The following is a 26,696-nucleotide window of genomic DNA, read 5'->3' as shown; positions in this document are numbered from 1 at the left end:
TATTCAATAAAATGAAGACATTTTAAGAGCAACAACCGGAGTGCGGATCATTTTTCCTACATTACTCTACACCAGTGACTGTGGATGGAGCACCTGGGAGCTCTGCTATCTATGTGGTGTATGGGTAGTAGCACTGACTTTTCTGTTTATACCTTATCTGAGCGTACAGCCTGGCAGGCCAGGAAAGGTTGGGGGGCGAGTGAGCATACCTGGCCACATGCCCTTAACGTGCGGGGGGTGCTTTGGGGCAGGGGAGGGCTCTACCACCCCAAAACACCTTGTCCCCAACAACAAGCGCCTCTTCCCCACAACCCTGGCTGGTGGTTGATGGGATCTGCAGGCAGGGGGCTTATCAGAAATCTGGAAGCTCCCTTTAAGGTTTGACGTCACAAGGGGAGGGCGGTGCCACCCGGTGACATCAGCAGGTGACCCCACCCCTCAGTTATTTAAGAACCATCAGAAGGCAGAGCTGGCAGATGACCGGACTGTTCCTTTTTTCGGGTCGGTTCTAGCAGCGTGATCGATGATGGATCTACATCGGGCGGCATTGTTTTTTTTTATTTTTTAAATAAAGGAATTGTCAAAAACTGCCTCCTGTCATTTTTTACATGACACCTTTTGTTTTTACTTTGTACCCCATACTCATTCACATGGGGGGGATCTGGGGGCCCCCTTGTTAGTTGCCCCAAAGCACCCTCCCCATGTTGAGGGCATGTGGCCTGGTAAGGTTCACTGGCTCCCTCCCCCTCCCCTTTTTTCTGACCTGCCGGGCTGCATGCTCAGATAAGGACCTGGTATGGATTGGGGGGGACCCCATGCAGTTTTTTTTCTTGATTTTTTTATTGCCGGCAATTCTTGTCTTTACATTCAGCTGTCAGTGGGGAAGTCTGCTGACAGCTGATGACTCATCGGTTGTTAAGGACGCGGCGGCCGGCTTTCTGGCCCACTCCTTAGCAACCAGCTACACTATATTACCAAAAGTATTGGGACACCTGCCTCTTCACGCGCATGCACTTTAATGACATCCCAGTCTTACTCCGTAGGGTTCAGTATTGAGTTGGCCCACCCTTTGCAGCTATAACAGCTTCAACTCTTCTGGGAAGGCTGTCCACAAGGTTTAGGAGTGTGTCTATGGGAATGTTTGACCATTCTTCCAGAAGAGCATTTGTGAGGTCAGGCACTGATGTTGGACGAGAAGGCCTGGCTCACAGTCTCCGCTCTAATTCATCACAAAGGTGTCCTATCGGGTTAAAGTCAGGACTCTGTGCAGGCCAGTCAAGTTCCTCCACCCCAAACTCGCTCATCCATGTCTTTATGGACCTTGCTTGGTGCACTGGTCCAAATCATTTGGTGGAGGGGGGATTATGGTGTGGGGTTGTTTTTTAGGGGTTGGGTTTGGCCCCTTCCAGTGAAGGGAACTCTTAAAGTGTCAGCATACCAAGACATTTTGGACAATTTCATGCTCCCAACTTTGTGGGAACAGTTTGGGGATGACCCCTTCCTGTTCCAATATGACTGCACACCAGTGCACAAAGCAAGGTCCATAAAGACATGGATGAGCGAGTTTGGGGTGGAGGAACTTGACTGGCCTGCAGCACAGAGTCCTGACCTCAACCTGATAGAACGCCTTTGGGATGAATTAGAGCGGAGATTGCGAGCCAGGCCTTCTCGTCCAACATCACAAATGGGCTTCTGGAAGAATGGTCAAACATTCCCGTAGACACACTCCTAAACCTTGTGGACGGCCTTCCCAGAAGAGTTGAAGCTGTTATAGCTGCAAAGGGTTGGCCAACTCAATATTGAACGCAGATTAAGTCAATTGACAGCGTTTCAGCCTATAAGGCCTTAGTCATAAGGTTATGACTAAGGCCTTATAGGCTGAAACACGTCAACTGACTTAATCTGCGTTTGTTCGCTGTGGCCAACTCAATATTTAACCGTACGGACTAAGACTGGGATGCCATTAAAGTTCACGTGCAGGCGTCCCAATACTTTTGGTAATATAGTGCATATTTGAGAGACTGAGTTGCATAAACTTGTTTTGAATCAACAAAATAAATGAAATTGCAGTTAAAGTACACCCATCATTTAAGGGTGCATCAAAAAAGGGACACTTGCGTTTTTGGTGGGGGGTCCGCTGAAGTCTATTAAACGCAAAATGCAATCTGCTACGAGAAAAAAAAGTCCCTGAACCTTTCCAAAAAACGCACCGGCTGAAGCACGCATAGATGTGAACGTTGTACCATAGGAAACCATGGTAAATGGACTGCAGTGCGTTTATGTAAACTGTAAAATGCACTAAAAAAAACGCATAGGTGTGAACGTAGTGTTACGCTTCAAACAGCTGGAAGAACATCCTCTGCACTGCGATTATCTGCAGTAAAATTGCGTTGGATTGAACGTCTGTGTCTTATTAAAGAGTGAAGCTGCCTGTGGATGGTGGCAAGTCAGCAGGTGACCATACTGTGCGGACAGGCTGGCATGTCAATGCGGCATTTAAAGCAGAAGGGTAATGCTGAACAGTGACTATGGCTTTACTGTTCCTCTCTCGCCCCGGCCGGCTCACCGGACTGGCTGAAAACAAATGTTATTAGGCTATGTCCTCTCCAGGTCGAATGTTATTCATTGATAAATAATAGAGCGAATCAGAAAAATACCACACATTGGCGCCCCTTGTGTGCCTGACATGGTATGTTTTTTGCTGATCAGGGAGATTGAGAGTCTGCAGACAGCCATTAGAGGGCGTATGTACAAATATGTAACATGATAATGGAAATATGGAACAGCAAACAGGCAAAGCTGGAATTGTGCAACAAATTTCTGTAATGGTAAGGTGAAGCATGCGATCGTCTCTGTGTAGTCCTGGTGGAGTTGTGTGCTGGGCTGGAAGCTGAGCTCTGATCCTTTGGATTGGGTTACAGAGAGAGAGGCCATGAGAACGATCCCGGCAGTGCCTGGTATGCGGCACACAAAGGAGCCTCAGTTCTCCCCCCACAGATATCACACAGGCCCAATCCCCGGATAGATTACAGCGGGTGATAAAAGCAGGGAGGGGCCCCCCGGCCGGCTCTCTTCATACACTATGGGAGGAAATGTCTTTATTTTTTATAAAAGGCAATTCAATCCCATCTCCTTCCTCCAATTTCAGCTCCTCTTCTGCACTGAAACGGCTTCCTCTGATTTCACTGCACACTGTGAGCTTCTCACAATGTGCATTAGAAGCTGCAGCAAGTCAGATGGAGCCCTACCTCAGTAATAGCTGGAGGACGCCCAGCATCATCTAGCTCTTTCCTCCCCAGCCTAACTGTCCCTGGCCCCTCCCCTTTATTGTTTGGATTTGCGTTCAATCATGGAGGCTTAGCATCGCATGTGGGCGTTACCTATGCAAATGCAGGCTGCCTAGGAACTCCCACTGCTCTAGATTGACACCCGCCCATCAAGGCGTTTTGAAATTTGCATAACTCCTCCCACTGCTACTATTCACGAAACCTTAGCATGGCATGTGGGTGTTACCTATGCAAATACAACCCACCTAGGAACACCCACTTCTCCCGACTGACACCCACCCATCAAGGCTTTTTGATATTTGTGTAACTCCTCCCACTGTCCCACTTAGCATCACATGTGGGTGTTACCTATGCACATACAACCCGCCTAGAAACTCCCACTCCTCCAGATTGACACCCACCCTTCAAGATTTTTTGATATTTGCATATCTCCTCCCACTGCTTTCAATCATGAAGGCTTAGCATGGCATGTGGGCGTTACCTATGCAAATGAGGGCTGCCTAGAAACACCCCCTCCTCCCCCTCCTCCAGATTGACACCCACCCTTCAAGGCTTTTTGATATTTGCATAACTCCTCCCACTGCTTCCAATCATGAAGCCTTAGCATTTGCCTATGCAAATGAGGGCTGCCTAGAAACACCCCCTCCTCCCCCTCCTCCAGATTGACACCCACCCTTCAAGATTTTTTGATATTTGCATATCTCCTCCCACTGCTTCCAATCATGAAGGCTTAGCATGGCATGTGGGCGTTACCTATGCAAATGACAGCTGCCTAGAAACACCCACTCCTCCAGATTGACACCCACCCTTCAAGGTTTTTTTGATTTTTGCATAACTCCTCCCACTACTTCCAATCATGAAGGCTTAGCATGGCATGTGGGCGTTGCCTATGCAAATGAGGGCTGCCTAGAAACACCCACTCCTCTAGATTGACACCCACCCTTCAAGGTTTTTTTTATATTTGCATAACTCCTCCCACTGCTTCCAATCACGAAGACTCAGCATCACACGTGGGCGTTACTTATGCAACTACAACCCACCTAGGAACGCCCACTTCTCCCGACTGACACCCACCCATGAAGGCTTTTTTTTATTTTTCTGTAACTCCTCCCACTGTCCCACACACTTAGCATCACATGTGGGTGTTACCTATGCAAATACAACCCGCCTAGGAACGCCCACTCCTCCAGATTGACACCCACCCTTCAAGGTTTTTTTGATATTTGCATAACTCCTCCCACTGCTTCCAATCATGAAGGCTTAACATGGCATGTGGGCGTTACCTATGCAAATGGTGGCTGCCTAGAAACGCCCACTCCTCCAGATTGACACCCAATCTTCAAGGCTTTTTTGTTTTTTTACACATAAATGTGAACCAATCCCGAGGGCCCGTTCACATATCACGTAGGGGGAATGAGCGCTCCCGCTTGTGATTGTTGCGGATCGATTTTCACACGATTTCACGTGTTGCGAACAGGGCAGCCCATTCACTTCAATGTGCGTTTGTCGCCTAAAAGAACCTCCCCGCTCCTTTTTTGGGCTTTGCCACATGGAAATCGCAGCAGAATCGCGCAGCTTTTGGGAAGCCGTTAAGAATAATGGCACCCAAATGTGCGCTGCGTTTTTTTTTTGCCATGATTTGGAATCGCAGGCAGAAAGGCGGTGATTCTGCCAGCGATTCCGAAATGCCAAGTGTGAGTGCCGCCTAATAATCTATTGGTAGCATTTATTTAAATCAACTCATAACGTCCCCCGCAGCTTTAGCCCCCCCCCCGTTCACACATCAAGTCGCACCCTGTTTGCCGCTGTGGGACCGTTCCCCGATCAAAGAGACCTCAGAGCCTTTCATTCACAATGTTAAATGAAGTCTCTACAGATAATTTATAATTATTTGGAGACACGAGGGCGTCACATGACTGGGGAGACAGAACACAGAAGATTTTGTACTCGTAAAGGGGAATATTTTCTGGAGCGCCGGCCCCTCCCACCTGATTGTCCCCCTTTCAGGTCGCTGTAGATGGACACCAAAAGGGGTCAGGTGGAGTGGCGGCTGGTGCTCAAAATGTTTGGGGGGGGGGGGGGGGGCACAAACCAACTGAAAAATTCAGAAAAATACTGAAACAAAAACATCAATTGCAGCCACTGTGCCCATCATATGCAGCCACTGTGCCCATCATATGCAGCCACTGTGCCCATCACATGCAGACTCTATGCCCATCATATGCAGCCACTGTGCCCATCATATGCAGACTCTATGCCCATCATATGCAGACTCTGTGCCCATCACATGCAGACTCTGTGCCCATCATATGCAGACTTTGTGCTCGTCATAAGCAGCCACTGTGCCCATCATATGCAGACTCTGTGCCCATCACATGCAGACTCTGTGCCCATCATATGCAGACTCTGTGCCCATCATATGCAGACTTTGTGCTCGTCATAAGCAGCCACTGTGCCCATCATATGCAGACTCTGTGCCCATCATATGCAGACTCTGTGCCCAGCAATGCAGCCACTGTGCCCATCATATGCAGACTCTGTGCCCATCACATGCAGACTCTGTGCCCATCATATGCAGCCACTGTGCCCATCATATGCAGCCACTGTGCCCATCATATGCAGACTCTATGCCCATCATATGCAGCCACTGTGCCCATCATATGCAGACTCTATGCCCATCACATGCAGACTCTGTGCCCATCATATGCAGACTCTGTGCCCATCATATGCAGACTTTGTGCTCGTCATAAGCAGCCACTGTGCCCATCATATGCAGACTCTGTGCCCATCAAATGCAGACTCTGTGCCCAGCAATGCAGCCACTGTGCCCATCATATGCAGACTCTGTGCCCTTCATATGCAGACTCTGTGCCCTTCATATGCAGACTCTGTGCCCATCATATGCAGACTTTGTGCTCGTCATAAGCAGCCACTGTGCCCATCATATGCAGACTCTATGCCCATCATATGCAGACTCTGTGCCCATCATATGCAGACTCTGTGCCCAGCAATGCAGCCACGGTGCCCGTCATATTCAGACTCTGTGCCCAGCAATGCAGCCACTGTGCCCGTCATATGAATACTCTGTGCCCAGCAATGCAGCCACTGTGCCCATCATATGCAGACTCTGTGCCCAGCAAAAACAGTCACTGTGCCCATCATATGCAGACTCTGTGCCCAGCAAAAACAGTCACTGATGTTCATCATATGCAGGCTCTGTGCCCAGCAATGCAGTCACTGTGCCCATCATATGCAGACTCTGTGCCCAGCAATGCAGTCACTGTGCCCATCATATGCAGTCTCTGTGCCCAGCAAAAGCAGCCACCACTGCAAGGGTTCATTTTTTTCCTGCCCGGAATGGCTCTTTAATACAATAACCAAAATATTAAAGTGAAACATGTAAACCAAAAAGTTGCCACAATAATGTGCTCAGCAAAAATATTCAATACTCCTCCAGAGGTCCCGGTGCTCTAGCCACTTAAGGACCGAGCCTCTTTTTCAGACTCAGTATTTACTAGAAAATTACTTAGAATGGCTCCGGTAAGCGGCGGGAGGGGTTGCCCTCTCCCGCCGCCGATAATGGTGATCTCGCAGCGAATCCGTTGCAGAGACCACCATTATCGTAAACAGGACCGCCCACTGAAAAGATGGATACCTTGGTTGTGGCAGCACCTGCTGCCGTTACTGAGATATCCACCTTTAAAGTGCCGACCTCTATGTACAGGAGCCGGTCGTGAAGAGGCTAGAGGGAGCTCTGTAATTCCTGCAATCACTCAGCCTCCCTGCCTAACTAATACTGAGATAAGATATCACCCCACACGGGTGGCATTGCTCTCAGGGAGCCGGGCAACTCATAGACTTGCATTCTGAGATTCACAACTCCATAGAGGTCAATTGTCCCGGATTTTCTGGGACAGTCCGGCATCTTGGTCCTCAATCCCACCAATGCCATGTCCTGAGCCGTGTCCGGGGATCACACAACCAATGTTATGTCAGGTCCTGCACATGAGCAGTAACTCAAAAAGACATTTATTGTGTAGGTGGGGACAGCAAGTAGGCAGTCCCTGCATATTTAGAGGCGGGGTCTGGATGGGACCAACCTGTAAAGTGCATGTGATAGGCAGTCCCTGCATATTTAGAGGCGGGGTCTGGAGAGGACCAACCTGTAAAGTGGATGTGATAGGCAGTCCCTGCATGATTAGAGGGGGGGTCTGGATGGGACCAACCTGTAAAGTGGATGTGATAGGCAGTCTCCACATATTTAGAGGCGGGGTCTGGATGGGACCAACCTGTAAAGTGGATGTGATAGGCAGTCCCTGCATGATTAGAGGGGGGGTCTGGGCAGGACCAACCTGTAAAGTGCATGTGATAGGCAGTCTCCACATATTTAGAGGCGGGGTCTGGAGAGGACCAACCTGTAAAGTGGATGGGATAGGCAGTCCCCGCATATTTAGAGGCGGGGTCTGGAGAGGACCAACCTGTAAAGTGCATGTGATAGGCAGTCCCTGCATGATTAGAGGCGGGGTCTGGGCAGGACCAACCTGTAAAGTGGATGTGATAGGCAGTCCCTGCATATTTAGAGGCGGGGTCTGGAGACGACCAACCTGTAAAGTGCATGTGATAGGCAGTCCCCGCATATTTAGAGGCGGGGTCTGGAGAGGACCAACCTATAAAGTGGATGTGATAGGCAGTCCCTGCATATTTAGAGGCGGGGTCTGGAGAGGACCAACCTGTAAAGTGGATGTGATAGGCAGTCCCTGCATATTTAGAGGCGGGGTCTGGATGGGACCAACCTATAAAGTGGATGTGATAGGCAGTCCCTGCATATTTAGAGGCGGGGTCTGGATGGGACCAACCTGTAAAGTGGATGTGATAGGCAGTCCCCGCATATTTAGAGGCGGGGTCTGGATGGGACCAACCTGTAAAGTGGATGTGATAGGCAGTCCCTGCATATTTAGAGGCGGGGTCTGCAGAGGACCAACCTATAAAGTGGATGTGATAGGCAGTCCCTGCATATTTAGAGGCGGGGTCTGGATGGGACCAACCTGTAAAGTGGATGTGATAGGCAGTCCCTGCATATTTAGAGGCGGGGTCTGGAGAGGACCAACCTGTAAAGTGGATGTGATAGGCAGTCCCTGCATATTTAGAGGCGGGGTCTAGAGAGGACCAACCTATAAAGTGGATGTGAGAGGCAGTCCCTGCATATTTAGAGGCGGGGTCTAGAGAGGACCAACCTATAAAGTGGATGTGAGAGGCAGTCCCTGCATATTTAGAGGAATACTGATAGAAGAGGAATGGGGCAGCAGATAGAAATGGCACTTAGTGCTCTGGAGTGAGACAAGTACACACTACAGAGGGATATGCTTTGTTCATATTTCATGTCTGAGGTTTACAACCACTTTACATTCAGTCTGGGATCTATAACATCTATGGAGACTTTTCACCAACACTATTTTTCTGATGATTCAACAGTTTTTACTCCAACCTGTCAAAGCTGATAAGTTACAATGTAACCATACACAGTGCAAAGATGGTGTAAAAAAAAGCAAAGAAACAAAGGAAGGATAAAATAAAATGATAAAATTTGTTTAAAGAACGGATCTGGTCCTTTTATAAATGGGCAGCGGATGGACATAACGGATCGTTCACACAGAACTGACTCTGGGCAGATGTCGGCTTTATATATAATGTGTCACCTATAGAGGGCGGCGTATAGAAACCACGTGGATGTATTGTGGGAGCTCTGAACTCAGCTGGCGCCATTGACCGAAAATACGCCCATCTATCACAGGAAGAACAATAGTCCTCCAACCACCATTCATTCTATCACACTCACTTATTGATGTGGGTGGCAAGGCTGCTAATAATAATTAAAAAAAAAAAATATGTATATAACATGACACCATACAACGCAACATAAAATAAATAAATAAGAAACACATAATAATAATAATAATAATAATAATAATAATAATAATAAAATGAAATAATATGTATATACCATGACACCATACAACACAACATAAAATAAAATAATGAAATAAATAATTAAAGAATAAGTAAATAATAAAAAAGAAATAATAATAAAATAAAATGAAATAATATGTATATAACATAACAACACAACATAAAATAAATAAATAATAAACACACAATAATATTAGTATTAATAAAAATAGTAACAATAATAATAATAAAATGAAATAAAATAATATGTATATACCATAACACCATACAAAACAACATAAAATAAAATAATGAAATAAATAATTAAAGAATAAATAAATAATAAAAAATAAATAATAATAAAATAAAATGATATGGATATAACATGACAACATACAACACAACATAAAATAAATAATAAACACATAATAATATTAATAATAATAATAATAATAATAAAATAAAATGAAATAATATGTATATACCATGACACCATAAAACACAACATAAAATAAAGTAATGAAATAAATCATTAAAGAATAAATAAAAAATAAAAATTAATAATAATAATAAAATGAAATAATATGTATATAACATGACACCATATCACACAACATAAAATAAAATAAATAAATAAACACATAATATTAATAAATAAATAATAATCAAATAAAATAATATGATTCTGTGACACCATACAACACAACATAAAATAAAATAATAAAATATATCACTAAATAATAAATAATAATAAAATATTTTTGTATTGTATATTATAATGACAATGAACTTCTGTTTAATAACAAACAAAAAAAAGTGTTGATCCTGCCAGAAATCTTGTGAGCTGGTAACTTCCTTTGCTCTCTTCCTGTGCTGCCCTCTTATGTGGACTACAGAACCCCCCCCCCCCTTCTATGATAAAGGAGGAGGGTAGACCTGTGCACAGGTGACCACGTTACTCCTCCATAGATACAGTACAGTGAGCGTGGTCACCCCAGGACAGGAAGGGGCGGGTTTACTAAAACTGAAGAGTGCAGAACCTGGTGCAGCTGTGCACAGGAGCCAATCAGCTTCTAACTTCAGCTTCTTCAATTAAGCTTTGACAACAAGACCTGGAAGCTGATTGGTTCCTATGCAGAGCTGCAGCAGATTTCGCACCCTCCAGTTTTAGTAGATCCCCCCATCCCTACTAGCAGGATCACCGGATAAAAAGAAAACTAATGCAGCCCCCACATCTAAGGACTGGCACATCTTGGATACACTTTAATGCCCCCTGGTAGGTAGGTCGGAGGGGGGAAGGTACGTAGGTAGGTCGGTGGGGGGAAGGTAGGTAGGTAGGTCAGGGGGTAGGTAGGTCGGAGGGGGGAAGATAGGTAGGTCGGGGGGGGGGAGAAGGTAGGCAGGTCAGGGGGTAGGTAGGTCGGAGGGGGGAAGGTAGGTAGGTAGGTCGGGGGGGGGCCCACTTTACAAATAGTGACTGCGTCACCCTGAAACTCGTAAGATTTTTAAATGTATGTTTTTATTGGGCCCGGGATCTGCAGTGTTCTTTTTTGGGTTGTGAATACAGAAATACATCGCCCGGCTTTTGTTCCCCCGTCACCCCCGACTGACCTGGTCCTGGCGACGTCCGATTTCATGGGTCCCCCTCGGCCGCCGCGCTCTGCGGATGGTACGGTTGTTTTTTTTTAGGGATGGGAAGGAATAGATCTGCTTCCAGCAAGAGCTTCTAGGACTACATTCCTTGGCTGAGCTCCTGGACAGCGGCCAACGGCCCCCTCCCTTCCCCGTCCCTCTCCCTTCCCCGTCCCTCTCCCCGTCCTTCTCCCTCCCCACATTCATTGGTCGGTGGGCTGCAGTCAGGAGATGGGAGGCTGTGAGGAGCCCATTGTATGATTGTCACCCGGGCCCCATCCCTGAGCCCCTCATCCACACCCACCATTGTGAGTCCCTACGTGTCCCGTCCCTGCACTGTGCAATCATAGGACCGCTCTGATCCCCGATCCCTACTACTCCCAAATCCCTACAACCCACATCCCTACCCCCAAATCCCTACTACACCTGATCCCTACACCCCACATCCCTACCTCCAATCCCTACTACTCACCGCTCCCTACTACCCCCAATCCCTACAACCCACATCCCTACTACTCACCGCTCCCTACTACCCCCAATCCCTACACCCCACATCCCTACCCCCAATCCCTACTACACCTGATCCCTACACCCCACATCCCTACCCCCAATCCCTACTACACCTGATCCCTACACCCCACATCCCTACCTCCAATCCCTACTACACCTGATCCCTACACCCCACATCCCTACCTCCAATCCCTACTACACCTGATCCCTACACCCCACATCCCTACCTCCAATCCCTACAACCCACATCCCTACTCCCAATCCCTACTACCCCTGATCCCTACACCCCACATCCCTACCTCCAATCCCTACTACACCTGATCCCTACACCCCACATCCCTACCTCCAATCCCTACTACTCACCGCTCCCTACTACCCCCAATCCCTACAACCCACATCCCTACTACTCACCGCTCCCTACTACCCCCAATCCCTACACCCCACATTCCTACCCCCAATCCCTACTACACCTGATCCCTACACCCCACATCCCTACCTCCAATCCCTACTACTCACCGCTCCCTACTACCCCCAATCCCTACAACCTACATCTCTACTATCCCTACCCCCAATCCCTACTACCCCTGACCCCATTACCCCACATCCCTACCCCCAATCCCTACTACACCTGATCCCTACACCCCACATCCCTACCCCCAATCCCTACTACCCCTGATCCCTACACCCCACATCCCTACCCCCAATCCCTACTACCCCTGATCCCTACACCCCACATCCCTACCCCCAATCCCTACTACCCCTGATCCCTACACCCCACATCCCTACCCCCAATCCCTACTACCCCTGATCCCTACACCCTACATCCCTACCCGCAATCCCTACTACCCCTGATCCCTACACCCCACATCCCTACCTCCAATCTCTACTACACCTGATCCCTACACCCCACATCCCTACCTCCAATCCCTACTACTCCCAAATCCCTACAACCCACATCCCTACCCCCAATCCCTACTACACCTGATCCCTACACCCCACATCCCTACCTCCAATCCCTACTACTCACCGCTCCCTACTACCCTCAATCCCTACAACCCACATCCCTACTACTCACCGCTCCCTACTACCCCCAATCCCTACACCCCACATCCCTACCCCAATCCCTACTACCCCTGATCCCTACACCCTACATCCCTACCCCCAATCCCTACTACCCCTGATCCCTACACCCCACATCCCTACTACTCACCGTTCCCTACTACCCCTGATCCCTACACCCCACATCCCTACAACTCACCGCTCCTCACTATCCCCAATCCCTACACCCCACATCCCTACTACCCCCAATCTCTACACCCCACATCTATACTACCCCTGATCCCTACACCCCACATCCCTACTACTCACCGCTCCCTACACCACAATCCCTACTACCTCCGATCCCTACACCCCACATCCCTACTACTCACCGCTCCCTACACCACAATCCCTACACCCCACATCCCTACTACTCACCGCTCCCCACTACCCCCGATCCCTACACCCCACATCACTACATCCCACATCCCTACTACTCACTGCTCCCTACTAGCCCACAGCCCTACACCCCACATCCCTACTACCGCTCCCTACTACCCCCAATCCCTACACCCCACATCCCTACTACCGCTCCCTACTACCCCACATCCCTACTACTCACTGCTCCCTGTTACCCCCAATCCCTACACCCCACATCCCTTCTAACCGCTCCCTACTACCCCACATCCCTACAACCCACATCCCTACATCCCACATCCCTACTACTCCACATCCCTACTACACACCGCTTCCTACTACCCCCAATCCCTACACCCCTACAACCCAAATCCCTACACCCCACATCCCTACTACCCCCAATCTCTACACCCCACATCCCTACTACTCACCGCTCCCTACTACTTACCGCTCCCTACACCCCACATCCCTATTATCCCTGATCCCTACACCCCACATCCCTACTACCCCTGATTCGTACAGCCCACATCCCTACACCTCACATCCCTACTACTCACTGCTCCCTACTACACCCAATCCCTACACCTCACATCTCTACTACTCACTGCTCCCTACTACACCCAATCCCTACACCTCACATCCCTACTACTCACTGCTCCCTACTACCCCAATCCCTACATCCCACATCCCTACTACTCACCGCTCCCTACTACCCCACATTCCTACTACCCCCAATCCCTAAACCCCACATCCCTACTACTCACTGCTCCCTACTACCCCCATCCCTACACCCCACATCCCTGCTACTCACCGCTCCCTACTACCCCAATCCCTACACCTCACATCCCTACTACTCACCGCTCCCTACTACCCCACATCCCTACTACCCCCAATCCCTAAACCCCACATCCCTACTACTCACTGCTCCCTACTACCCCTGATCCCTACACCCCACATCCCTACTACTCACTGCTCCCTACTACCCATAATCCCTACACCCCACATCCCTATTATCCCTGATCCCTACACCCCTCATCCCTACTACCCCTGATCCCTACAGCCCACATCCCTACTACCCCGATCCCTACACCCCACATCCCTACTACCCCTGATCCCTACATCCCACATCCCTACACCCCACATTCCTACTACCCCTGATCCCTACACCCCACATCCCTACTACCCCTGATCCCTACAGCCCACATCCCTACACCCCCCATCCCTACACCCCACATCCCTACTACCCCACATCCCTACACTCCACATCCCTACTACCCCCGATCCCTAGATCCCTACACCCCACATCCCTACACCCCACATCCCTATTACCCCACATCCCGCATCCCTACTACCCCGATCCCTACACCCCACATCCCTACCACCCCCGGTCCCTACACCCCACATCCCTACTACCCCACATCCCTACACTCCACATCCCTACTACCCCCGATCCCTAGATCCCTACACCCCACATCCCTACACCCCACATCCCTATTACCCCACATCCCGCATCCCTACTACCCCGATCCCTACACCCCACATCCCTACCACCCCCGGTCCCTACACCCCACATCCCTACTACCCAACGATCCATACACCCCACATCCCTACTACTGCCTGCTCCCTACATCCCACATCCCTACTACCCCCACTCCCTACACACCCACATCCCTACTACCCTCAATCAATACACCACACATCCCTACTACTTCCAGATCCCTACACCCCCATCCCTACTACCCTCCGATCCCTACACCCCACATCCCTACTACTCCCTACACCCCACATCCCTACTACCCTCAATCCCTACACCCCACATCCCTACTACCCCCACTCCCTACACACCCCACATCCCTACTAACCCCGATCCCTACACCACACATCCCTACTACTTCCAGATCCCTACACCCCACATCCCCAATACCCCTGATCCCTACACCCTACTTCCCTACTACCCCCGATCCTTACACCCCCATTCCTTTTACTCCCTGCTCCCTACACCCCCATCCCTACTACCCTCGGATCTCTACACCCCACATTCCTACTACTCCCTACACCCCACATCCCTACTACCCTCAATCCCTACACCCCACATCCCTACTACCCCCAATCCCTACACCCTATATCCCTACCACCCCGTTCCCTACACCCCACATCCCTACTACCCGTGATCCCTACACCCCACATCCCTACTACCCCTGATTCCTACACCCCACATCCCTACTACCCCTGATTCCTACACCCCATATCCCTACTACCCCACATCCCTACTACCCCCAATCCCTACATCCCACATCCCTAAAAACCCTGATCCTTACTACCCCCGATCCCTACACCCCACATCCCTACTACTCCCAGATCCCTACACCTCACATCCCTACTACTCCCAGACACCTACATCCCACATCCCCAATACCCCTGATCTCTACACCCCACTTCCCTACTACCCCCGATCCCTACACCCCCACCCCTACTACTCCCTGCTCCCTACATCCCCATCACTACTACCCTCCAATCCCTACATCTCCATCCCTACTACCCTCCAATCCCTACACCCCCATCCCTACTACCCTCCGATCCCTACACCCTACATCCCTACTACCCCCGATCCCTACACCCCATATCACTACTACCCCTGATCCCTACTACCCCCATACCTACTCCCCGCTCCTTTAACTCCCCATCCCTACTACCCCCGATTCCTACATCCCTACTACCCTCCAATCCCTACACCCCCCATTCCTACACCCCACATCCCTACTACCCTCCAATCCCTACACCCCCCATCTCTACACCCCACATCCCTACTATCCTCCAATCTCTACACCCCACATCCCTACTACGCCTGTTCCCTACACCCCTGATCATTCCATCACTGACCCCTCTAGAGATCTGCAGAGCATTGCTCCGTCTCTCATTGGTCAGGCTGTAATTGGGTCACTAGTTGCAGGTTACGCTGTTTGTGGGTCGGAGATTGGAATTCATTATGGTACAAAGTGTCTCCAGTCCCCATTGATGAGGAGGAGACGAGTCATTAGGGGCTCTTTGTTTTCTCTTCTCCTTCGTGTTCTCCCTGACAGAGACATAAATCTGCCTCGCCTAAAGGAGTCCTCCAGCAGTATTTCAGGAGAGGAGAGTTATAGAGGAAGGAGAAGAGTCCTCCAGCAGTGCAAAGTATTTCAGGAGAGGAGAGTTATAGAGGAAGGAGCAGAGTCCTCCAGCAGAACAGAGCATTTCAGGAGAGGAGAGTTATAGAGGAAGGAGAAGAGTCCCCCAGCAGTGCAGAGTATTTCAGGAGAGGAGAGTTATAGAGGAAGGAGCCGAGTCCCCCAGCAGTGCAGAGTATTTCAGGAGAGGAGAGTTATAGAGGAAGGAGAAGAGTCCTCCAGCAGTGCAGAGTATTTCAGGAGAGGAGAGTTATAGAGGAAGGAGAAGAGTCCCCCAGCAGTGCAGAGTATTTCAGGAGAGGAGAGTTATAGAGGAAGGAGCAGAGTCCTCCAGCAGTGCAGAGTATTTCAGGAGAGGAGAGTTATAGAGGAAGGAGAAGAGTCCTCCAGCAGATGTTGGGTTTGTTGCATAGAATGTCCTCCTGGATTTGCAGTAATAATAATTCATAGAAGGTCTTTGTGGATCTCCTCTCCCCCGGTCAGGTTGGGTCTCCTCTCTCTATGAAGGGGGTCAGTAGAGCTCTCACTCTTGCAGTCTCGCCCCGTCTCTGGAATGTGGGTGTGCGGGGTCAATGTTGGGACACAAAACATTTTTCTCACACAGAACCGAAATGCCTCCACCCCACGGGGACCTCGGTGTGCCTCCTGTGTCCTGCAAGGCTTCTCTACAGATTTCATACCATTATATTATTTGTTCCACATCAAGACAAACACTGACTGAAGTCTAATCTGTCTACATTTTCACCTTTCTCGTTTCCTCCTCTCCCTCAATATGTGAATTCATTTCATTTCATTTTCATTACCTTATTTTAGGTCCTGGTGATGTCTTCACTGGCTCTCTGTGATTCTCTATGCAATGGAGGAAGATCAAGGCTGGTGGGAGGGGCCAGCAGGGGGCAGTACATAGCTTCTTGGAAACATCTCAGTACTTCTTTCAGCCCTGGTGGAAGAAGTGCATGGCCCTTAGCGGGAGTTATTATAATGCTTTGATGGGTGGGTGTCGGTTTGGAGAGGTGGGTGTCGGTTTGGAGAGGTGGGTGTCGGTTTGGAGAGGTGGGTGTCGGTTTGGAGGGGTGGGTGTCGGTTTGGAGGAGTGGGTGTCGGTTTGGAGGAGTGGGTGTCGGTTTGGAGGGGTGGGTGTCGGTTTGGAGGAGTGGGTGTCGGTTTGGAGAGGTGGGTGTCGGTTTGGAGAGGTGGGTGTCGGTTTGGAGAGGTGGGTGTCGGTTTGGAGGGGTGGGTGTCGGTTTGGAGGAGTGGGTGTCGGTTTGGAGAGGTGGGTGTCGGTTTGGAGAGGTGGGTGTCGGTTTGGAGGAGTGGGTGTCGGTTTGGAGAGGTGGGTGTCGGTTTGGAGAGGTGGGTGTCGGTTTGGAGGGGTGGGTGTCGGTTTGGAGAGGTGGGTGTCGGTTTGGAGAGGTGGGTGTCGGTTTGGAGGGGTGGGTGTCGGTTTGGAGAGGTGGGTGTCGGTTTGGAGAGGTGGGTGTCGGTTTGGAGGGGTGGGTGTCGGTTTGGAGAGGTGGGTGTCGGTTTGGAGGGGTGGGTGTCGGTTTGGAGGAGTGGGTGTCGGTTTGGAGAGGTGGGTGTCGGTTTGGAGAGGTGGGTGTCGGTTTGGAGGAGTGGGTGTCGGTTTGGAGAGGTGGGTGTCGGTTTGGAGAGGTGGGTGTCGGTTTGGAGGGGTGGGTGTCGGTTTGGAGAGGTGGGTGTCGGTTTGGAGAGGTGGGTGTCGGTTTGGAGGGGTGGGTGTCGGTTTGGAGAGGTGGGTGTCGGTTTGGAGAGGTGGGTGTCGGTTTGGAGGGGTGGGTGTCGGTTTGGAGAGGTGGGTGTCGGTTTGGAGAGGTGGGTGTCGGTTTGGAGAGGTGGGTGTCGGTTTGGTGGGGTGGGTGTTGGTTTGGAGAGGTGGGTGTCGGTTTGGAGAGGTGGGTGTCGGTTTGGAGAGGTGGGTGTCGGTTTGGAGGGGTGGGTGTCGGTTTGGAGGATTGGGTGTCGGTTTGGAGAGGTGGGTGTCGGTTTGGTGGGGTGGGTGTCGGTTTGGAGAGGTGGGTGTCGGTTTGTAGAGGTGGGTGTCGGTTTGGAGGGGTGGGTGTCGGTTTGGAGAGGTGGGTGTCGGTTTGGAGAGGTGAGTGTCGGTTTGGAGGGGTGGGTGTCGGTTTGGAGAGGTGGGTGTCGGTTTGGAGGGGTGGGTGTCGGTTTGGAGGGGTGGGTGTTGGTTTGGAGAGGTGGGTGTCGGTTTGGAGGGGTGGGTGTCGGTTTGGAGGGGTGGGTGTCGGTTTGGAGAGGTGGGTGTCGGTTTGGAGAGGTGAGTGTCGGTTTGGAGGGGTGGGTGTCGGTTTGGAGAGGTGGGTGTCGGTTTGGAGAGGTGGGTGTCGGTTTGGAGGGGTGGGTGTCGGTTTGGAGGGGTGGGTGTCGGTTTGGAGAGGTGGGTGTCGGTTTGGAGGGGTGGGTGTCGGTTTGGAGGGGTGGGTGTCGGTTTGGAGAGGTGGGTGTCGGTTTGGAGGGGTGGGTGTCGGTTTGGAGGGGTGGGTGTTGGTTTGGAGAGGTGGGTGTCGGTTTGGAGGGGTGGGTGTCGGTTTGGAGAGGTGGGTGTCGGTTTGGAGAGGTGGGTGTCGGTTTGGAGAGGTGGGTGTCGGTTTGGAGGGGTGGGTGTCGGTTTGGAGAGGTGGGTGTCGGTTTGGAGGAGTGGGTGTCGGTTTGGAGGGGTGGGTGTCGGTTTGGAGGAGTGGGTGTCGGTTTGGAGAGGTGGGTGTCGGTTTGGAGAGGTGGGTGTCGGTTGGGAGAGGGGGGTGTCGGTTTGGAGAGGTGGGTGTCGGTTTGGAGAGGGGGGTGTCGGTTTGGAGGAGTGGGTGTCGGTTTGGAGGAGTGGGTGTCGGTTTGGAGAGGTGGGTGTCGGTTTGGAGAGGTGGGTGTCGGTTTGGAGGAGTGGGTGTCGGTTTGGAGGAGTGGGTGTCGGTTTGGAGAGGTGGGTGTCGGTTTGGTGGGGTGGGTGTCGGTTTGGAGAGGTGGGTGTCGGTTTGGAGGAGTGGGTGTCGGTTTGGAGAGGTGGGTGTCGGTTTGGTGGGGTGGGTGTCGGTTTGGAGAGGTGGGTGTCGGTTTGGAGAGGTGGGTGTCGGTTTGGAGGAGTGGGTGTCGGTTTGGAGAGGTGGGTGTCGGTTTGGAGAGGTGGGTGTCGGTTTGGAGGGGTGGGTGTCGGTTTGGAGGAGTGGGTGTCGGTTTGGAGAGGTGGGTGTTGGTTTGGAGAGGTGGGTGTCGGTTTGGAGGAGTGGGTGTCGGTTTGGAGAGGTGGGTGTCGGTTTGGAGAGGTGGGTGTCGGTTTGGAGGGGTGGGTGTCGGTTTGGAGGGGTGGGTGTCGGTTTGGAGAGGTGGGTGTCGGTTTGGAGAGGTGGGTGTCGGTTTGGTGGGGTGGGTGTCGGTTTGGAGAGGTGGGTGTCGGTTTGGAGGGGTGGGTGTCGGTTTGGAGAGGTGGGTGTCGGTTTGGAGAGGTGAGTGTCGGTTTGGAGGGGTGGGTGTCGGTTTGAAGAGGTGGGTGTCGGTTTGTAGAGGTGGGTGTCGGTTTGGAGAGGTGAGTGTCGGTTTGGAGGGGTGGGTGTCGGTTTGGAGAGGGGGGTGTCGGTTTGTAGAGGTGGGTGTCGGTTTGGAGGGGTGGGTGTCGGTTTGGAGAGGTGGGTGTCGGTTTGGAGGGGTGGGTGTCGGTTTGGAGGGGTGGGTGTTGGTTTGGAGAGGTGGGTGTCGGTTTGGAGGGGTGGGTGTCGGTTTGGAGGGGTGGGTGTCGGTTTGGAGAGGTGGGTGTCGGTTTGGAGAGGTGGGTGTCGGTTTGGAGAGGTGGGTGTCGGTTTGGAGGGGTGGGTGTCGGTTTGGAGAGGTGGGTGTCGGTTTGTAGAGGTGGGTGTCGGTTTGGAGGGGTGGGTGTCGGTTTGGAGAGGTGGGTGTCGGTTTGGAGAGGTGGGTGTCGGTTTGTAGAGGTGGGTGTCGGTTTGGAGGGGTGGGTGTCGGTTTGGAGGGGTGGGTGTCGGTTTGGAGAGGTGGGTGTCGGTTTGGAGGGGTGGGTGTCGGTTTGGAGGGGTGGGTGTCGGTTTGGAGAGGTGGGTGTCGGTTTGGAGAGGTGGGTGTCGGTTTGGAGGGGTGGGTGTCGGTTTGGAGGGGTGGGTGTCGGTTTGGAGAGGTGGGTGTCGGTTTGGAGGAGTGGGTGTCGGTTTGGAGAGGTGGGTGTCGGTTTGGAGAGGTGGGTGTCGGTTTGGAGGGGTGGGTGTCGGTTTGGAGAGGTGGGTGTCGGTTTGGAGAGGTGGGTGTCGGTTTGGAGGAGTGGGTGTCGGTTTGGAGAGGTGGGTGTCGGTTTGGAGGAGTGGGTGTCGGTTTGGAGAGGTGGGTGTCGGTTTGGAGAGGTGGGTGTCGGTTTGGAGAGGTGGGTGTCGGTTTGGAGGGGTGGGTGTCGGTTTGGAGAGGTGGGTGTTGGTTTGGAGGGGTGGGTGTCGGTTTGGAGGGATGGGTGTCGGTTTGGAGGGGTGGGTGTCGGTTTGGAGAGGTGGGTGTCGGTTTGGAGGGGTGGGTGTCGGTTTGGAGGGGTGGGTGTCGGTTTGGAGAGGTGGGTGTCGGTTTGGAGAGGTGGGTGTCGGTTTGGAGGGGTGGGTGTCGGTTTGGAGGGGTGGGTGTCGGTTTGGAGAGGTGGGTGTCGGTTTGGAGAGGTGGGTGTCGGTTTGGAGGGGTGGGTGTCGGTTTGGAGAGGTGGGTGTTGGTTTGGAGAGGTGGGTGTCGGTTTGGAGGGGTGGGTGTCGGTTTGGAGAGGTGGGTGTTGGTTTGGAGAGGTGGGTGTCGGTTTGGAGGGGTGGGTGTCGGTTTGGAGGAGTGGGTGTCGGTTTGGAGAGGTGGGTGTCAGTTTGGAGAGGTGGGTGTCGGTTTGGAGAGGTGGGTGTCGGTTTGGAGAGGTGGGTGTCGGTTTGGAGAGGTGGGTGTCGGTTTGGAGGAGTGGGTGTCGGTTTGGAGAGGTGGGTGTCGGTTTGGAGGGGTGGGTGTCGGTTTGGAGAGGTGGGTGTCGGTTTGGAGAGGTGGGTGTCGGTTTGGAGGGGTGGGTGTCGGTTTGGAGAGGTGGGTGTCGGTTTGGAGGGGTGGGTGTCGGTTTGGAGGAGTGGGTGTCGGTTTGGAGAGGTGGGTGTCAGTTTGGAGAGGTGGGTGTCGGTTTGGAGGAGTGGGTGTCGGTTTGGAGAGGTGGGTGTCGGTTTGGAGAGGTGGGTGTCGGTTTGGAGAGGTGGGTGTCGGTTTGGAGGAGTGGGTGTCGGTTTGGAGAGGTGGGTGTCGGTTTGGAGGGGTGGGTGTCGGTTTGGAGAGGTGGGTGTCGGTTTGGAGGGGGTCCCTAGGCGGGCTGCATTTGCATAGACAACACCGATATGTGACGCTGACTCTATGACACACCAGGCTGGGAAACGTTCGATATCACAGGAATGTGCTGAAGGTAATACTTAGTACCCAATAGTAGCTTTATATCAAAGAAAACCGCTACCATACCAAGTAGTAAAGGCGAACCTAATATATTGTCACCCATTGGTAACTAGGTAGGCATAAAATGGATTAACAATGGTAACAACAACAGTGGCGGCTGATGCTCAAATTTTTTTTGGGGGTGGCGCAAAAAGAAACCGCAGCCACTATGCCCATCAATTGCCACCACTGTGCCCATCAAACACAGCCACTGTGCCAATCAATTTCTGCCACTGTACCATCAAACGCAGCCACTGTGCCCATCAAACGCAGCCACTATGGCCATCAATTGCCGCCACTGTGCTATCAAACGCCACCACTGTGCCATCAAACGCAGCCACTGTGCCCATCGAATGGCCGCCACTGTACCACCAAACACAGCCACTGTGCCCATCAAACGCAGCCACTATGCCCATCAATTGCCGCCACTGTGCCATCAAACGCTCCCACTGTGCCATATTAAATACTCCCACTGTGCCATATCAAATGCTGCCAGTGTGCAATATCAAATGCTGCCATTGTGCCCCCCGCCCGCCGTCTGCACTTACTCTGTCTCAGTGGGACAGCTCCTCAATGCTCCTCGACGTCTTCTCCCATCCTCTGCTATGATTGGACGCCTGATAGGCATCCAATCACAGCGCCTGTCGTTTCAGCCAATCAGGTGATGGGTAACAGATCCGAGCACCTGATTGGTGGAGAGGCGGTTTAGTGTTAGGAAAGCAAATATTCATTCGCTTTTCTAACACAGCCGAGTGGCTGGGCGCTCGTAGGTCACCTTTTTTGATGCCTATTAGAGCCTATGGCTCTAATCAGGTGCTTCAAAAACACCCCCCGCCGCTGTAATTCAGGCGCCCTGTACCGGAAAAGGGGCCGGGCGCCTGAATAGGGGGTGGCAGCGAATGAATCTATCTATTGGTGCTAGAGGGGGTGGCAGGAGAGAGGGGGCGGCGCCCATGCGCCCAAATGGACGCACCGCCACTGAACAACAATATTTAGCATACAAAGTGATTAGCAGTAAGGACTAGGGATAAGGTGACATTTGGGGTCCAGGTAAACATAAACAGTAGCAAGGCCACCTCAAGTGTAGAAGTGAGCGGTGGTAAAGTTTAATCTACCGAGAGCTGGAACTATACTGCCAGAGCGCATTTATGGCGGTGATGCTGGTCCTTGACCGACTGGGTAGGCACTGCCCAAAAGAAAAGGAGGATGGTAGCGGAAGGGAAACAAAGGGGGATTGCAAATTAATTATTGTGAGAGGGGCATTCCTTAGATTTTCTTCTGCCGGCTATCATTGGGGCCCTTTGAGAGTATCTTTGCACTCAAAAACAGTCCCAGAAATAGGTATTGTATAGTCTCCACACAGGTTCAAAGTAGATGTGGTCCAGATGCGGTAAGGTTTGGTATAATGCGGTATGGGGTTAGCATAGGTGCTTTCCAAGTTTGGAAAAAGTGCAGTATGGATTGAGTCAGTGGCGGCGCGTCCATTAGGGGCCCCATCCATGCGTCCAGTCCCCTAATCTACATGTGGTGCGTCAGATGCATGGATTCCAATGGGTTTTTTTTTTTTTTTGAAGCACGTGACTAGAGCCCGAGGCTCTAATAGGCTTCAAAAAAGGGTGGGCTTGGGGAATGAATATTCGCTATTGTCTTCCTCATTCTCCTCCTGGCCAATCAGGAAGCCCCTATTGGCCAGGGAGTCCTAGGGCTCCCTGGCCAATCGCATAGCTCCCAACTGTCCCTGATTTCAAGGGACTGTCCCTGATTTGAAGCAATGTCCCTCTTTACCTCTTTCCTCCTCATTTGTCCCTCATTTTGGTCTGATCTATATAGTTATATATAAAATGCACGTTTTATCTTTCAAAAAGTGTTTCCCAGTGCTAAACCTTTCATTCCAATTTCTACATTGCTGCATTTGTACATTTTAAAGCCAATATAAAGGAATAGTAGTGGTAAAAAAAACGCTTGTGGATTTAAATAACTTTTTTTTATTTTGTAAATTCTCCTTTAAGGGGAGTGTGGCAGGGGGCGTGTCCTATGCCTACATACATTTGTTAGTAGGTGTCCCTCAATCCCATCTTAAAATGTTGGAAGGTATGCCAATCGTGTTTTAGGACACACTTCCTGTTCCTGTGCGGGCGAGGAGAATGGCTCGCCGGGGGGGGGGAATCGGTCAGAGCGCCCCCCCGGCTCTTCCTTCCCCCTGCCTCCATAAGGTAAGGCATATCATTCACATGGCACCTTCACAGGGAATTGCCGTCATCCATCTCTCGTGGAGGGGGGCTGTGGTCGGTAAACGCCGCCGTCTGCCTCCCTGGGCGGGGATGATCGCCGCCGTCCTTCTCCCGGGGGGGGGGGTCTGATCGCAGCCCTCCGTTTCCCCAGGGGGGGACAGGGGGGGGGAATGATCGCCGTCATCTGTCTCCCGGGGGGGGGGGGGGGTGTGAGTGTGTGGGTGGGGGGTGTTAGTTTGTGCTCCCCCCCCAAAGAAGAATATTTTGAGCACCACCCACCACGGGCTTGGGTACACCTTGTTTCCTGCTCTGAGTGGGTCCCTGGTAGCAGTCAGCATTGGGCAAATAACCTTCTCACCAGTCTGTTGCAGTGACCTCTCGCTGTAGGAGGGGGGCCCCTTGGTCTGTCACTGAAAGCCTTTGGTGATCAGCAGTGGGAAGCAGAGGGGGAGAGGACGCTCCAGTCTCCCTGTGACTGGGGTGCAGGTGCTGTGATTGTGGACAGTGCTGCATTGCCCCGGGTCACACCTCCCAACTCTCTGAAAATAGGAATAGGGGACACCTATTAGCAAAAGTATGTAGGCATAGGAGACACACCCCTTGCCACGCCCCCTTAAAGGAGAATTGTACAACAACAAAAATGTTTGGTCAAACCCACAAGTGCTTTTTTTTATCACTACTATTCCTTTGTTGTTGGCTTTTGGAACTTACAAATGCAGCAATTTAGAAATTGGATGAAAGGTTTAGCACCGGGACACACTTGATAGATACCAACATGAGGGACCAACATGAGGGGGGAAAAAGGGACTTTGTTCCAAATGAGGGACAGTCCCTCGAAATCAGGGACAGTTGGGATGCATGCCCTGGGGTGACACCACTCCCAGTCTCAGATCTTCATTGGTATGGTCATACCTCCCAACATTTTGAGATGGGAATGAGGGACACCTACTAACAAATGTATGTAGGAATAGGACACGCCCCCTGCCACGCCCCCTTAAAGGAGAATTAGCCAAAAAAAAAAGTTAATTGAATCCACAAGGCCTTTTTTTTTACCACTACTATTCCTTTATATTGGCTTCTAAAATGTACAAATGCAGCAATTTAGAAATTGAATGAGAGGTTTAGCACTGGGAAACACTTTTTGAAAGATAAAAAGTGCATTTTACTGTATATACAACTATATAGATTAGACCAAAATCAGGGACAAATGAGGAGGAATGAGGGACAGAGGGACACTGCTCAAAATCAGGGACAGTCCCTCGAAATCAGGGACAGTTCCACCAAATCAGGGACAGTTGGGAGCTATGGGTATGGTCTCCTGCTGGCAGGCAAGTATTCATACAGAGATGCGTGCTCTCTAACTCCCTCAGTGCCAAAAGAAAGAACTTTTCTATGCAGTTTACTAAAAATCCTCTCTCCGCTCCCCCTACTACACATATTGGAATATGTGGTGTAACCATTATAGTGCAGCCATTATATGGCTACCATCTCAAACTACGACTCCCAACATTCTCAATGCTCCGCATAGAAGTTGATGGGCTTTCAAGGCTTTAGCTCTCCCCCTGCTGGTCAGAGGAGGATGGTGTAGCATAAAATCAATATCTCGGTAGAGGGCGAGAAGAATAAAGTGCAATGTCTCCATCTCTATATTTCTGGCTGAATAAAGAAGACTTCCATTCCACTGGATATTATAGAGTGCCTTGCGGAGGAATTCTATCAACATTTTACCACTACTGAAGAATCTTCGAAACTAGATTTCTAGGATAAATTCCAGAAGGACTTTGTATATATTATTCACATGCACATTTTCAGCATTCCGCAGTCAGTGGGAGAAGGTAGATATTTCCATGGGTGATAAGACCTCTGTGGGTGGATGTGGGTCTCCTGGCGATCCGATTCCACCGCACGGCATTTCTGCGCTGAGCTATGGGGGCTGATTCTTATCAATTCATAATCCGTGACCCGCTCATTAATGTCAGCCTGATCTTTTCAAATACCCTTTTCATCAGTTTGATGAAGGTTGTGATATCTCCTAATGTACTTTGTTTTCTGCTGATACCTTGGAAAAAGTTATGCCGACTCAGCTGACAGTCAGGCCAATCAGCATCTGTTCTTAACTATAGGCATGAACAGCCAGGAGCACGCAGCTTTTATCAATGTGAGTATAGTGATCAATGTGAGTATAGAGATCAATGTGAGTATAGAGATCAATGCGGGTATAGAGATCAATGTGAGTATAGAGATCAATGCAGGTATAGAGATCAATGCGGGTATAGAGATCAATGTGAGTATAGTGATCAATGTGAGTATAGAGATCAATGTGAGTATAGAGATCAATGCGGGTATAGAGATCAATGTGAGTATAGAGATCAATGAGGGTATAGAGATCAATGTGAGTATAGAGATCAATGAGGGTATAGAGATCAATGTGAGTATAGAGATCAAAAGGGGTATAGAGATCAATGTGGGTATAGAGATCAATGCGGGTATAGAGATCAATGCGGGTATGGGGATCAGTGCGGGTACAGAGATCCATGCGGGTATAGAGATCAATGTAGGTATGGGGATCAATGCAGGTATAGAGATCAATGCGGGTATAGAGATCAATGCAGGTATGGGGATCAATGCAGGTATAGAGATCCATGCGGGTATAGAGATCAATGTGGGTACAGAGACACACTCCTAAACCTTGTGCACAAAGCAAGGTCCATAAAGGGGTGGAGAACCTTGACTGGCCTGCACAGAGTCCTGACCTCAACCCGATAGAACACCATTGGGATGAATTAGAGCGGAGACTGCGAGTCAGGCCTTCTCATCCAACATCAGTGCCTGACCTCACAAATGCTCTTCTGGAAGAATGATCAAACATTCCCATAGACACACTCCTAAACCTTGTGGACAGCCTTCCCAGAAGAGTTGAATCTGTTATAGCTGCAAAGGGTGGGCCAACTCAATATTGAACCCTACGGACTAAGACTGGGATGTCATTATAGCTGGATGTTCTT

At 50.8% G+C, this 26,696-nt stretch overlaps 1 protein-coding gene across 2 annotated transcripts in view; it reads right to left on the bottom strand.

Annotated features, from left to right (window-relative positions):
* PAQR6 (progestin and adipoQ receptor family member 6) overlaps positions 1–16,948 on the bottom strand; it is a 36,019-nt gene extending 19,071 nt beyond the window's left edge. The window contains exon 1 of one of the 2 annotated variants that reach the window (XM_073609373.1): positions 16,801–16,948. The gene's annotated coding sequence lies outside the window, so the exon portion shown is untranslated. Of the gene's footprint in view, positions 1–10,844; positions 11,021–16,800 lie in introns of those variants that run through there. The other variant, XM_073609371.1, reaches the window with a different exon arrangement.
* Positions 16,949–26,696: the final 9,748 nt, after the last annotated feature.

Source organism: Aquarana catesbeiana, linkage group LG13 (assembly GCF_042186555.1).
Source record: "Aquarana catesbeiana isolate 2022-GZ linkage group LG13, ASM4218655v1, whole genome shotgun sequence".
NCBI classification, from domain to species: domain Eukaryota; kingdom Metazoa; phylum Chordata; class Amphibia; order Anura; family Ranidae; genus Aquarana; species Aquarana catesbeiana.
Note: the sequence above shows the minus strand (reverse complement) of the source record. Positions and strands in the feature narration are given on the sequence as shown.